Raw genomic sequence first — 11,843 nt, 5'->3', positions numbered from 1 at the left:
AGTAATCTCAGTCTGCACAGTCATCCTGGTGAGTGGGTTCAGTTACCTTCCCATCTCACATTTGAGAAATCTCGGGGGCTCACATCACAGCTAGGTGGGTTGGAACTAATGTCTCAGGCAGGACGTTTGCCCCAGAGCCCAGATCTTACCTGCCCCCGCTCTTTTCAGTCCACCAAGCTTGTAGAGAGGGTTGTGTGGTGGTGGGTGGCGGCTGAGAAACACAGTAGAAGGCGGGGAGGAACTGAACCAGGCAGGAGACACAGGCAGTGCTTGGGAGGTCTGCACGGGGTGTGGGTGTGGGAGACACCTCTGGGCCAGTGAACCCCGTTCTGTGCTCCTGGCTTGCCCAACCTTGGCCCTCAGCCACATGCTGCGTGCTTTAGGTGAAATCTCAGTCGCTCGTGTGGTGCGGGCATCTTTTCTCCCTGGCTTTGCCTCTCTTTAAATCACGGAGTCTCAGTGTGGATGGCGGGGCGGATGGTGGTCCATGGAATTTGCCCTCCACCTCCCCATCCTTGTCCTGTCCTGTCTGGCCTGTTACCTGAATCTGTGTCTCTTCAGAGCCTGCAAATGAGTGGAGGCCACGACAGCCTCTCGCTGACCGACCTCTCAAACTTTTATTCATCAGAATAGTGTTAAATGCCGATTCCTAGGCACCCCCATTGGACTCTACGCCTGCCTAGCATGGGTACTTTGGGGAAGGTAGAGGATTACTGGGCTGTTCCAGGGGGGAATTTGCATTGTTGAATGTCTATTGTGTTCCTTCCAGCACTCTACTTTCCACGCACACCTGGCATTAAACCTGGAAGACCTCTGGGTGCTGTGCTGGTGAGGAAGCCCTGGCTGGACGAGGGGCTGCTGGGGCTCGGACTTGATTCTTGGGCTGGGGGCTGGGGGCTGGGGGCTGCGGGCTTATTCTCTTCAGTGGGTCTGCTGATGGGATGCCCTGAGAAGTCCTGCTGTGCACTCAGGGGAAGGTGCAGAGACAGGCTCAGAAAAGACAGACCATGGATTTAAAAATTCCTACTGGAAAATCTTTTATGAGCAAAGTAATTTGCATCTAACTGAAGACAATCATTGCTTGAATAATTGGTTTGTTTACAAAGTTGGTCCTATGAACAGATTAAAGTTTTCATTCATGCCTTATCTATAATGTGAATAGGAGCTATTACCGCAACTTAAATTAGCTTTAAATTTCGTATCAGATTGCAGTCCAGATTACAAACGGCTGCTTGATAATCTAATTGATAAAACGGAGGAATTTAGTGCTTGGAACCCAGAGTGAAGGGAACAGAATTGTTTTGGTTTCTCGAAAGGGTGTTGACTGAGTGGTGACCTGGGGTGAAGAGAAGTGGCTAGAGTCATTACACTCGAGGAGATGAACTGCCCCCGCCTTTCTCAGCTGTCTTCTGGACAAAACAAAGGGTGATAAATGGAAAAAATTCAGCACTGAGTTCGTCTATGCCCTGAGCTTCTCATCCTGTCATTAATGGGCTGTATCTGTGAAGCCTCCATACAGGCACAAAGGAATTAGGCTAGAGTAAGGCGGCCGGCGACCTCTGGCGTCTGGACCGCGTGTCACTTCCTAAAGCCCTTTTGGGTGAAATGACAGTGGCAATGTCGTTGTTCAACGACATTGAGGAGTGTAATCTCACGTATGAGATGCAGATTTTAAATGATGCAGATTTTAAACACCAAAGTCAGGAAGCTTGGTGGGAGTGGCTGTCTTCCAAGTGGTTTTCTGTGCTGCCATGGATGAGGCGTGGATGTGTCATCTGTTGGTGAGATCCACTGGTGAAGGGGCTAAGCAAACCATGGAGGTCGGGGGTGTGAAGCTGCATCTCTTCTGGCATCCCAAGTAAATACATCTTGTAAAACTTGTGAATTTGACCCTGACCCTAACCCCAACCCTGAGTGTTGAAGTCTGGTGCAGTGTCTTGAGCCCTCTTCTGCATTGAGGGTGAGTGACTGTAAATGACCGATTCCTCAGTGGTGAAAGTTCAAATGTAGCTTCCCTGAGGAAGCCAGACCTCGGTCACCTGTATCTCCATTGTAAACACTGCGGCCCCTACGCGGGTGGCTGCAAGTTTCCAGGCCTTCCTTGGAGAAGCAGCCGTGAGGTGCTTGATGATTTGATAACATCAGCCACCTTCTGTCTTCTGTCTAATCATGGTACAAATGATTCTCCTACAAGGAAATGGATCTGGTTTCTTCCCGATCGTTGGAAGAAGCAGCCTGCCTAGGGACTCCACTGTCCTCTGCACTTTCATAGCGAAGCCTGTGTCTGTCTCCAAGGAGTGTCACGTGTGTCGTGGGAATCGCTTCCTTAATTCTTCCTGCTTTTGATAGCTCGGGTAGCTCTGCCTGTTTCACCCGGGATGAGCAGCGGGTGGTCTCTGGCTGCTGTGGGACTAGGGCTTGGGGGTGCATCATCCCATCCGGTGGCCTGTCCAGGTGGGCATCATTGTCTTTTGCCTGTTGCCTGAGGCAGCTGTGATGCCATGGGGGTCATGCTTGTCAGGGCCAACCCAGTTCTTCCCGTGTACACCTCTCCTGCTGGAGTGCCTTTCCTTATGATGACTTGTTGAATTAACGTGGAGAATGCAGAGAGGCTCTGGGCCTCTCTCTCTCCCATTCTTACTCCCTGGAGCTGTGAAGCCCGAGAAGGGAGCCCATAGCCAGAGGCTCCTTTAAATTTAATTAGAATAAAGATTTGATTACATAGCTAAACACATTTGAAAAGAACTTCACAGATTAAATTCCAGATTCAACCCTTCAGGCCCAGTGGCCACGTTTCGGGGCTCAGCAGCTGTAGGTGGCTGTTGTCTTTCTGTGTTGGCTGAGCAGATTGGGGCGTTTCCAGTTCAGCAGGCAACTCTCTTGCATGGCTCTGCCTGTGGTGAGGGCACCTAGGCTGGAGAGCCTCGTGGGGATCCCTTAGGCCTCTGGCTGCAGCCAGGCTGCACGGTTCCTGTGCCCCGGGTCCTCTGCAGGCCCAGATGGATCCCACCACAGAGCCAGCACTGCTAGACTTGGGTACTGTGTGCAGACAGCAGAGGGTCACGTCCGGGCCTTGCAGGGGCTGGGGTGACTGGCCTTCTTGGCCAGGCTTCTGTTTCCGAGTCTTCAGGGGAAATGCATCCACCATCCACCATCCACACCGTGCACCAGAGGAAAACTGCAGGCTTCTCTGTGGATGGTGAATTGAGATCATGCAGAGTGACTAGGTTTGGGCTCCTGAGCAGCGTGGAACCTGATACCTTTAGGTGGAACCTGACATGCCTCCATGTGTACATGGCAAAGAGAATGCAGCATTGTCAGCTTGAATCCAGATGTGCTCCCGTTTTGAGGTGGAAGGTTCTGGGAGTATTGGCCATTGGTGATTGTGGTGCCGTGGAGGACTTTGAATGCAGGCACTGGTTTGGGATAACCCTGGTTTCCTGGTCCTGTATGTGGGCATCCCTGAATATCCCGGACTGGAGGAAGGCAGGGCAGATGGGAGGGTGACAAGAGGTGTCAGGTGTTTCCAGCTTTGGGGACTGATGCCATCAGATGGCCGAGATCAGGATGGTGGTGGCCAGGGACCAAAGCAGGGGTGCGTGGAAATGCCATGTTCCTCGGAGCATTGGGAGGACCTCTTGAACTCTATTCCTGGGAAACAGTTCTTCCATTCTCAGGAATCTGTGCCATTGTAATTGAGTAGCAAATTCTGTAATTGCTCTAATTACTTACTGTTAAGTCCCCATGCCAATTACCATAAATTAGCAACAGTGATAACAGTTTGCCTGGTCAAACCTTACCAAGAAAAACCAGTGGACCTAGTTTTAGTTGCCTCCAGTTCCCTCCAAATCAGATTCCTTAGCGGCTTGTGTCCCCACACTTGCTGCAGTTCCTCCTGGGCCTGGCAGGCACATTCCAGACATTCACATCTCAGCTCAGATGCAGGTGTGCACATTATTTATAGAAAATCGCACTGCGCTGTGATCGGCTTGAGCTGACGTTCTCTAGGTGGGAGGTGGAGGTTCAAAAGTTCTAATGGGATGAAATTAGAAATATGAATTTTAAAAATTCACGTGTTATGAACTCTGTTCAGTGATTTTCTCTGAAATGAGAGACTATTTGCAGATGAGGCAGTCAGCCTGCAGCTCTCCTTAAATCTGTCCTAGACCTCGATGCCATCCTTCGGCCTCTTCCTGGGTGTGGGGTGCTCTGCTTGAAGCAAAACCAAAGGAAAGAACGTGGTCTGCATCACTGCAGCCAGCTCAACGCGCACACCCACTAGGAGGGGCGTTTGATCACTTAACATTTTAAATGCATTTAACATTAAACCAGCAAGTCAGCCAGTGCTTTCTGTAAGCAAGCTGCCTGGCTCATGGGAACCTGACACTTGACTTTTTGGAAGAGAGTCCTTGCTTCTGTGGAGTCTCAATATTTGTCTCATTTCTTGAGACTCTGCTCAAAGTGATGAACGTGAGTAAATTAGGACTTTTTTTTTTTTTTGTAAATTGGGCCACAGAGCTCTCTAGGCACAGTCAGGGGAGTAAACGGCTGTGAAAGATGCCGCCTGATGTGAGCCACGGCCAGGCACTGTGGAACCTGGGATCCCATCTCCAGCCTTTCAAAGGACACAGACGAATATAAAATGCAGATGGGAGAGTTCATAATTTGGGCATCTCTGTTCTTTTGAAATCAAAGTGCAAAGAAAAAGTTTTGCCTTGAGGTCTTAACCCATACTTGTTTTTCTCCTGAGGTTTTAAGATTTTCTTAACTGCTTTTCTCTCCCCCAATCCTTGAGGAAGTTCTATCTTCATATCTTCTTAAAAGGTATGGTTAAAAGATATGGTTAAATTCAACACTGAAATATAAAAACATGCTTTCATATTTTTCTTGAAACTGATGTATCTGACATTGGTGAAGAACTAACTGGGAGTATTGGTTTATTTTTATTTTTTTGAGACAGTCTTGCTGTGTTGCCCAGGCTGGAATGCAGTGGCACGATCTTGGCTCACTGCAGCCTCACCTCTTGGTTCACGCCATTCTCCTGCCTCAGCCTCCTGAGTAGCTGGGATTATAAGTGCCTGCCACCATGGCTGGTTCATTTTTGTATTAGTAGAGACGGGGTTTCAACATGTTGGCCAGGCTGGTCTTGAACTCCTGACCTCAGGTGATTCGCTCACCTTGGCCTCCCAAAGTGCTGGGATTACAGGCAAGAGCCACCACACTCGGCCTGGGATATTCTTGATTATAATTGTAACATATCCCTTTAATAAAAACAAAACAGAACAACAACAACAAAACAGCTGTCTGAAAAGTCTCGAAATTAAAGAGCTCACTTGGACAGGGATTTGGACACCAGTTGAATGGCCCAGCACACCATAGTTACATGGGCCACTCGGCCTGTTAGGTCCTTAGGGTATTTGAAGTCATATGGATATTTGCATTTCTGCCTCTGGATATCGTGTTAGTATTCGGCTAGTGTTTGAGGGCCAGGCTCAGATCCGGGAAAACAAGAGCCCCTGCCCTCACGGCACTTCTCTTCCATGTGTGTGTGTTAGGAAAATAGAAAGCATAAGATATTTTTTTCAATGAGCTGGGAAGATGGAAAAACAAGCTTAAGATGTTTACTTGTTCAGAAGAAGGGAAGTGCAAGGAACACTCAGCTTTGTTGCTGCTGAAGGAGGCCCCTGGTGGAGGCTGTTTCAGAGGTGGGGTTTCTCTGAGAAAGGTGGTAAGAGGCCAATAGGATGCCCCATCTGGTTTGCCAGAGATGGGGAAAGTTAGTATCCCCAAAACAGCTTCAGCATTCTGGCAAAGCTTTGGAAAACCAGCTACGGTGTAGGACCTTGTTGGCCGCTGGGTAGAAGGAAAACATTGCTGGTCCTGAGGACTGTACTGTTGTTCCACTGCTATAAAGAACTATCTGAGGCTGGGTAATAAGGAAAAAAAATGTTTAATCGGCATACAGTTCTGTGGGTTGTACAGGCTTCTACATCTGGGGAAACTTACAATCAGAGTGGAAGGTGAAGGGGAGGCCGGCATGTCTTCACATGGCTGGAAGGGGAGAGAGAGTGAATGGGAAGGTGCCATGCACCTCCAAACAACCAGATCTCAGGAGAACTATCATGAGGACAGCGCTTGGGGGATTGTGCTAAACCATTAGAAACCACCCCCATGAGTCAATCACCTCCCACCAGGGCTCACCTCCAACATAGGGTTAGAGTTCAGCATGAGATTTGGGTGGGGACACACAGCCACACAATGTCAGGCTTCCCATTCTTCTCCTGCACGTGCTTCGCAAATGGTTCTGTCATTGGTTTTTGTTTCTGTTGATACATAATATACGTACATATTTTCAGAGTGCATGTGATACCTTGATTCACCCCTATATTGATGAAATCTGTGTACTTGGGATGTCTTTCACTTTAAATAGTTTCTTTTCCTTGTGCTGGTTATGTTAAGTTATTCTCTCCTAGCTGTTTTGAAATACACAGTAGATGACCCACTGCCATCCCCCTGCTGATTTATCAATAGTAGGTCTCGTGTTCCCATTAGGCTGTGTGTTTGTGCACATTACCAGCCTCTGCCCATCCTGCTTATGAGTGGGCTCTGCTGGGCCCTGTTGACCACCTACTTTTGGCCTCCATGAGATCTGCTCTCAGCTCCTGCTTATGCGCCGTTTCCTTGCTTGACTCGTTTGCTTAACGTAATGTCCTCCAACTCCATCCATGCTGCCGCGGATGACAGGGCTCTCCGCTGTGTGGTGGAGTATTGCTCCTGTGTGTGTTCGGGCCACGTTCCCTTCATCCCCTGTTGACGGGCACTCAGGTGATTCCAGACTTTGGCTACTGTGGATGGAAGCTGAGAGCAGTCACTGGCTTTATACTCGGGGGACGTGAGCCACTTTGATGTTCTCAAGCAGCCTATCCCCAAAGCCCTCCGTAGAATGCCGCATTCGTTTGTACTCATGGCTTCTTCCACTAGGATGAACAGCTGGGAAGGGGCTTTGAGTGAATGCTTGGGTTTCTGTCTTTAATTGGTACCCAGCTACACTGGCCAAGTAGGGGTCCCAGTGACCCTGGACACTACCTCACATAAGGTCCAAAGATGCAGTTAGGTTCTTTTTTTAACACGCGGTGGCTCACGCCTGTAATCCCAGCACTTTGGGAGGCCGAGGCGGGCGGATCACAAGGTCAGGAGATCGAGACCACGGTGAAACCCTGTCTCTACTAAAAATACAAAAAATTAGCCGGGCGCGCTTGTGGGCACCTGTAGTCCCAGCTACTCGGGAGGCTGAGGCAGGAGAATGGCGTGAACCCGGGAGGCGGAGCTTGCAGTGAGCCGAGATCGCGCCACTGCACTCCAGCCTGAGCTGGGCGACAGAGCGAGACTCCGTCTCAAAAAAAAAAAAAAAAAAAAAAAAAAAAAAAAAAAATGCTTTTGACCTGGGTAAGCTATGGCATTATCAGTTAGAGTTTTTTCATATTGGAAAGGTGTATATTTTATTTTCTAAGAAGGAAAGAAATCCTCTTAAATACTCTAACCACAGATTAAATCATGTCAAGGAAAGAGGTACTATTTTGGGGGAAAATGACCCCTTCATGTCAAAGATCAAGGAGATGACTTACATTGTTTAATTGAGTTAATTATGAAATCTTAAGTGGTTTTAAGAAGATGAGCTGTGGCTCCTACAAGACATGAGACTGATACTGATTTAATGTTAGTCAGCCCTGACAGAATGTGGCTAATATTTAAAGCTTGCTCCAGTATTGCTTGATAGATTGTAAGTTAATGTAAAGATCTGTTTGACGCTTTTATTTTACAAAATATTATTGAGAAAAAGTTTGACAGCCAAGGAACGGCCTTCAACCAATTTCTTCCTAATTTCTATCACCAGAAAATTTTGTCCTGTTAATTCCAGAATTTACTTTTGGAAAGTTCCCGTAAGGAGAGCAGAGGTATTGGTGGTTGAATGGTGACTTGAATTTAGGTGAAGATCGTTAAATATTTCATAGTCATGTTTGTCTTGGTGGTTTTAGCAATTTTATATTAAACTTAGAACTGTGAGTCAAACCAAATGTGTTCTTTTGCTTTTGTGATACTCCTTTGTATGACTATACTGGTAAAGAATGATAAAATGTGTATTGGGTATTTTTTCTGTGTAGATATTAGGATTTTTAGGGGAACAAATTAATCATTCTTCTAATATACACTGCTGTGTGTTGGGTCCTTTGTATATTAGTTGAATCACTCTAATGAGGACCACTTGAAAGTCTGTTTCTATAGCAGATGTTTTATATGTTGACTTGTGTTATGCAAAATCCTTCATCCTCTAAGAAGACTAAGCAATGGGTTGGAGGAGAGATTTAATCACCCATTAGGTCTATTCCGAATGCTCAGAATTGAATGCAAGTACTAATTATGTTTTTGAAGTGAGGTGTGTGTGTGGTGGACTCCTTTTTAGGTCATGGGAGGGAGGTAAAGCAAAGATGAGATTTGCTGATGAACATTTGTGCATATGCTAGTAGAGAAGTCATATGACTTGACTGCACCTGCGTACTCTGATTTTGGTTTCGTTAGTGTCCGTAGCCACAAGCCTCAACTGCCTCTGGGACCCACCCTGAGGGGCTGTGGTGAGGGTTATTACAGAGTCGTGCGTCTTAGTGAAGGGCACAAACGGCCTTGTGGGCCTACTTTGGCTTTGTTTGAACGTCTAGATTGTTAAACTAAGTTTAACATTTTGAGGATTATAAATTGTGATTCTTGTCTAAGAAGAGGTTTCTGTTGTCTCTGAAGACAGGAGCCCCAATACAGATGGTCCCTGGCTCCCAATTGTTACATATCTGATTTTTTTTTTCAACCTTGTGATGGTGTGAACTAGTCACACTCAGTGCATTGTTTGGCCCAAGATGGGCTGCCTCTGGATGAACCCGTTGTAAGTTGAAACTATGATGTCAAATGCACTTTCTATTTAGGATATTTTCAGCTTACGCTGGGTTTATTGGAACAGTTTCATCCCATGGTAAGTCAGGGAGCATATGTGCTCATAAAAGTGGAGACAATCTCATAGATACCGTGAGATATAATGTCTCTGATGTTATAGAGATACGATGAAAACAATCAAGTGGGACTTGGAAGCCTTGGAGGGACTCACATGGGCGGCTCCTGGAATGCAATCTTGAGCGCCACTGGCTTCTGGATGTGACATCTGTACCTTCTGCTTAGCCCAGTGTTATCGGCTGCTCTCGAGGGCAGAGAGGTCCAGCGTTCCTGTGTTTAGGTATTTGAGCTGCCTTAAGAGGCTAGGTCAATTCTCACTGGTGTCTTCAGGGCTTTAGGCCTTCTGAACAAGCAGGAGGAAGCACGACTTTGTAGAGCTTTGGAAATCTCAACGGACTTCAGGGCCATCCCCTTTGGCAGGAGAGAGCCCCACTGGAGGCGAGCAGGGTGCCGTGCGGGCCTCTGCTGGGCCCAGGCATGTACGGACGTTGTGAGGGCCACAGGACACAGATCGGTCTTGGTTCACAACTGGTGTCGATGGCCACGCAGCATTTCTGCCAGGTACATGAGTGCGGGGACTTGGGTTTTGGGGTGTGCGTCCTGGTTACCTAGTTGCTTGGAAGACCCCCATTCAGACCCCAGCCTGAGTCACCGTGACAGGCCTCCTGCTTCACACGCCACACGGAAGCCGTGGCGTCGGTCACTGACGTCCACCAGCTGTCAGATGTGCGTGTGTATCTTCCTTGGTCTCGGGATGTGTCTTGTTTTGAGGTTATAGTAAACGTTCTTTACAAGGGGTTTTGGATTTTTTATGTTGTTTGCAAGGAGGCAGCAGGGAGTGCTTGAGCAATGAGATCCCCTTTCCAACCAATACAATTTCAGATCCCAGCAGGTAATTTAGGCAGCGGAGCTGTGGGATCACCGTTCCAACCAATGAGAATTCAGATCCCAGGAGGTAATGACGGCAGCGGGGCGGGTGGCAGAACCCTGAACTGTGGCTGTTTCTGGTGTCTTGCCCCGCGGACAGAGCGTGCTGGGGCCTCTGTGGGGTGAGTGGAGCGCATGAGCTGGGTGCTGCTGGGCCCTGGCTGGCTCCCCAGCCCGTGGTTTATGCAGGACTCGTTAGACAACTTGGAACCCAGAAAGCAGCACGAGGAGAACGGGATTGTGCCTTTCTGGATCCTTGGTGCTTCCCAGTCTCAGACACTGAGTAGGCTCTGAGGGGTCTCGCCGGGAAGACTTGCACAGTCGGCCCCCAGGATGGAGTGGGGCTGCAGCGGGTCTTGCAGGAGCTGGAAGTGGGGGTGAGTGTCTCGCAAGCGGGACCTTTCAAGTGGGCCCAGCAGGATGCATCTGTGGAAATCGTGCCACCTAACGCAGGGCTGCGGCCAGCAGGACCTGAAAGGCTACAGCGGGCTGTGTTTCTGCTCTCTCTCTCGAGTCTCTGCACGGTTTTCCTTGGTTTTTGTCTGTTTGGAGGACGCTTCCCCCTTTCTTGCGCTTACCTAGCCTTCTGAGCTTCTCTGTTGAGTATGACAAAGCCCTGAGAAGGCATTTTTATCGCATAATTGTGTTATCCTGGTGGCTGGATAAATGACCTGCAAATGTGGGTGACTCAGTAGCTCTGAGGGTGTTCAATATCCAAGACAGAGGTGGGAAGGAAATGTTCAGGCAGGCATCAGAGGATCTGTTCTCTGCTTTACACTGGGGCCCTGGTTTGCTGACAGTCTTCACACTCGATCCAAAATGGGGGATAATGAAGTCTCACGGATTCGGCTTCAGCTGAGAGCTGCCTCCAGCACAGTCTTGTGTGAGTAACAGTTTCTGTGTTTGGTGCGAAGGGCGGGCGTCAGTCAGTTGATCTTATTTGTGGTGGTGCTTATGGTGGGTTTTCCGTAAGGAATGTAGACTTTATTAGCTTTGGCAAGGGAATCCTGAGTGATAAACTGGAAGAATGTCTCAGGAAATTCTGGAACCTGCAGTGAATCTGGAATCTGTATGAAATTGAGATTTGGATTCTCACGATTTCCTAATGCTACCCCGAAACCCAGTAGTTGAGACAGTCGTAGAGCTTCAGTTGTGCTGCCCCGGTTCCCCATTTTAAAAGGAACACGTTGCTTTCCTCTAGAATGTTCTGAGCTCTGAGTGCTGCCGGCAGAGTGACCAGCTCTCTGCATCAGAGGGGAAGCCAGGGCTGCGTTCACGGCGTCGCGGCAGCCGGGAGCTGACCCTGGACCTCAGGCACGTGTGATGCTGACCATTTTCTGTAAACTCCAAGGGTGTAGTGGTCTCCTTGGCCGCTTACAGTCTTCTGAAGCTTTTGATGTGTCTGCACTTTGTAGATTTTTCAGAAGTAGACAGCCTTTTCCCACACCCTTGGGCTGAGTTTCGTCAGAGGCTGGTGTGTGGGAAGCACCACACCCACATTCTGACAGGGAAGACTCTGGTGCCCAACTGAGGTCAGAGTGGAAATTTGTTCTTCCTTCCCTCCAGTCTGGTCCAGCTGCTCCCTGCTTGGCCAGAAGAAAATCATGCTTATTCAAGTCGTAGGCAAACCCCCGAAGTCAAACATTTGTCTTTTTTCTTTTTTATTTTTTTTTTTGTTGAGACGGAGTCTCGCTCTGTCACCCAGGCTGGAGTGCAGTGGCCGGATCTCAGCTCACTGCAAGCTCCGCCTCCCGGGTTTACGCCATGCTCCGGCCTCAGCCTCCCGAGTAGCTGGGACTACAGGCGCCCGCCACCTCGCCCGGCTAGTTTTTTGTATTTCCTGACCTCGTGATCCGCCCGTCTCGGCCTCCCAAAGTGCTGGGATTACAGGCTTGAGCCACTGCGCCCGGCCTTGTCTT

The sequence above is a fragment of the Macaca nemestrina genome, unplaced genomic scaffold (genome assembly GCF_043159975.1).
Source record: "Macaca nemestrina isolate mMacNem1 unplaced genomic scaffold, mMacNem.hap1 Scaffold_79, whole genome shotgun sequence".
NCBI classification, from domain to species: domain Eukaryota; kingdom Metazoa; phylum Chordata; class Mammalia; order Primates; family Cercopithecidae; genus Macaca; species Macaca nemestrina.
The sequence above is the reverse complement of the archived record's forward strand: the minus strand, read 5'-3'. Positions refer to the sequence as shown.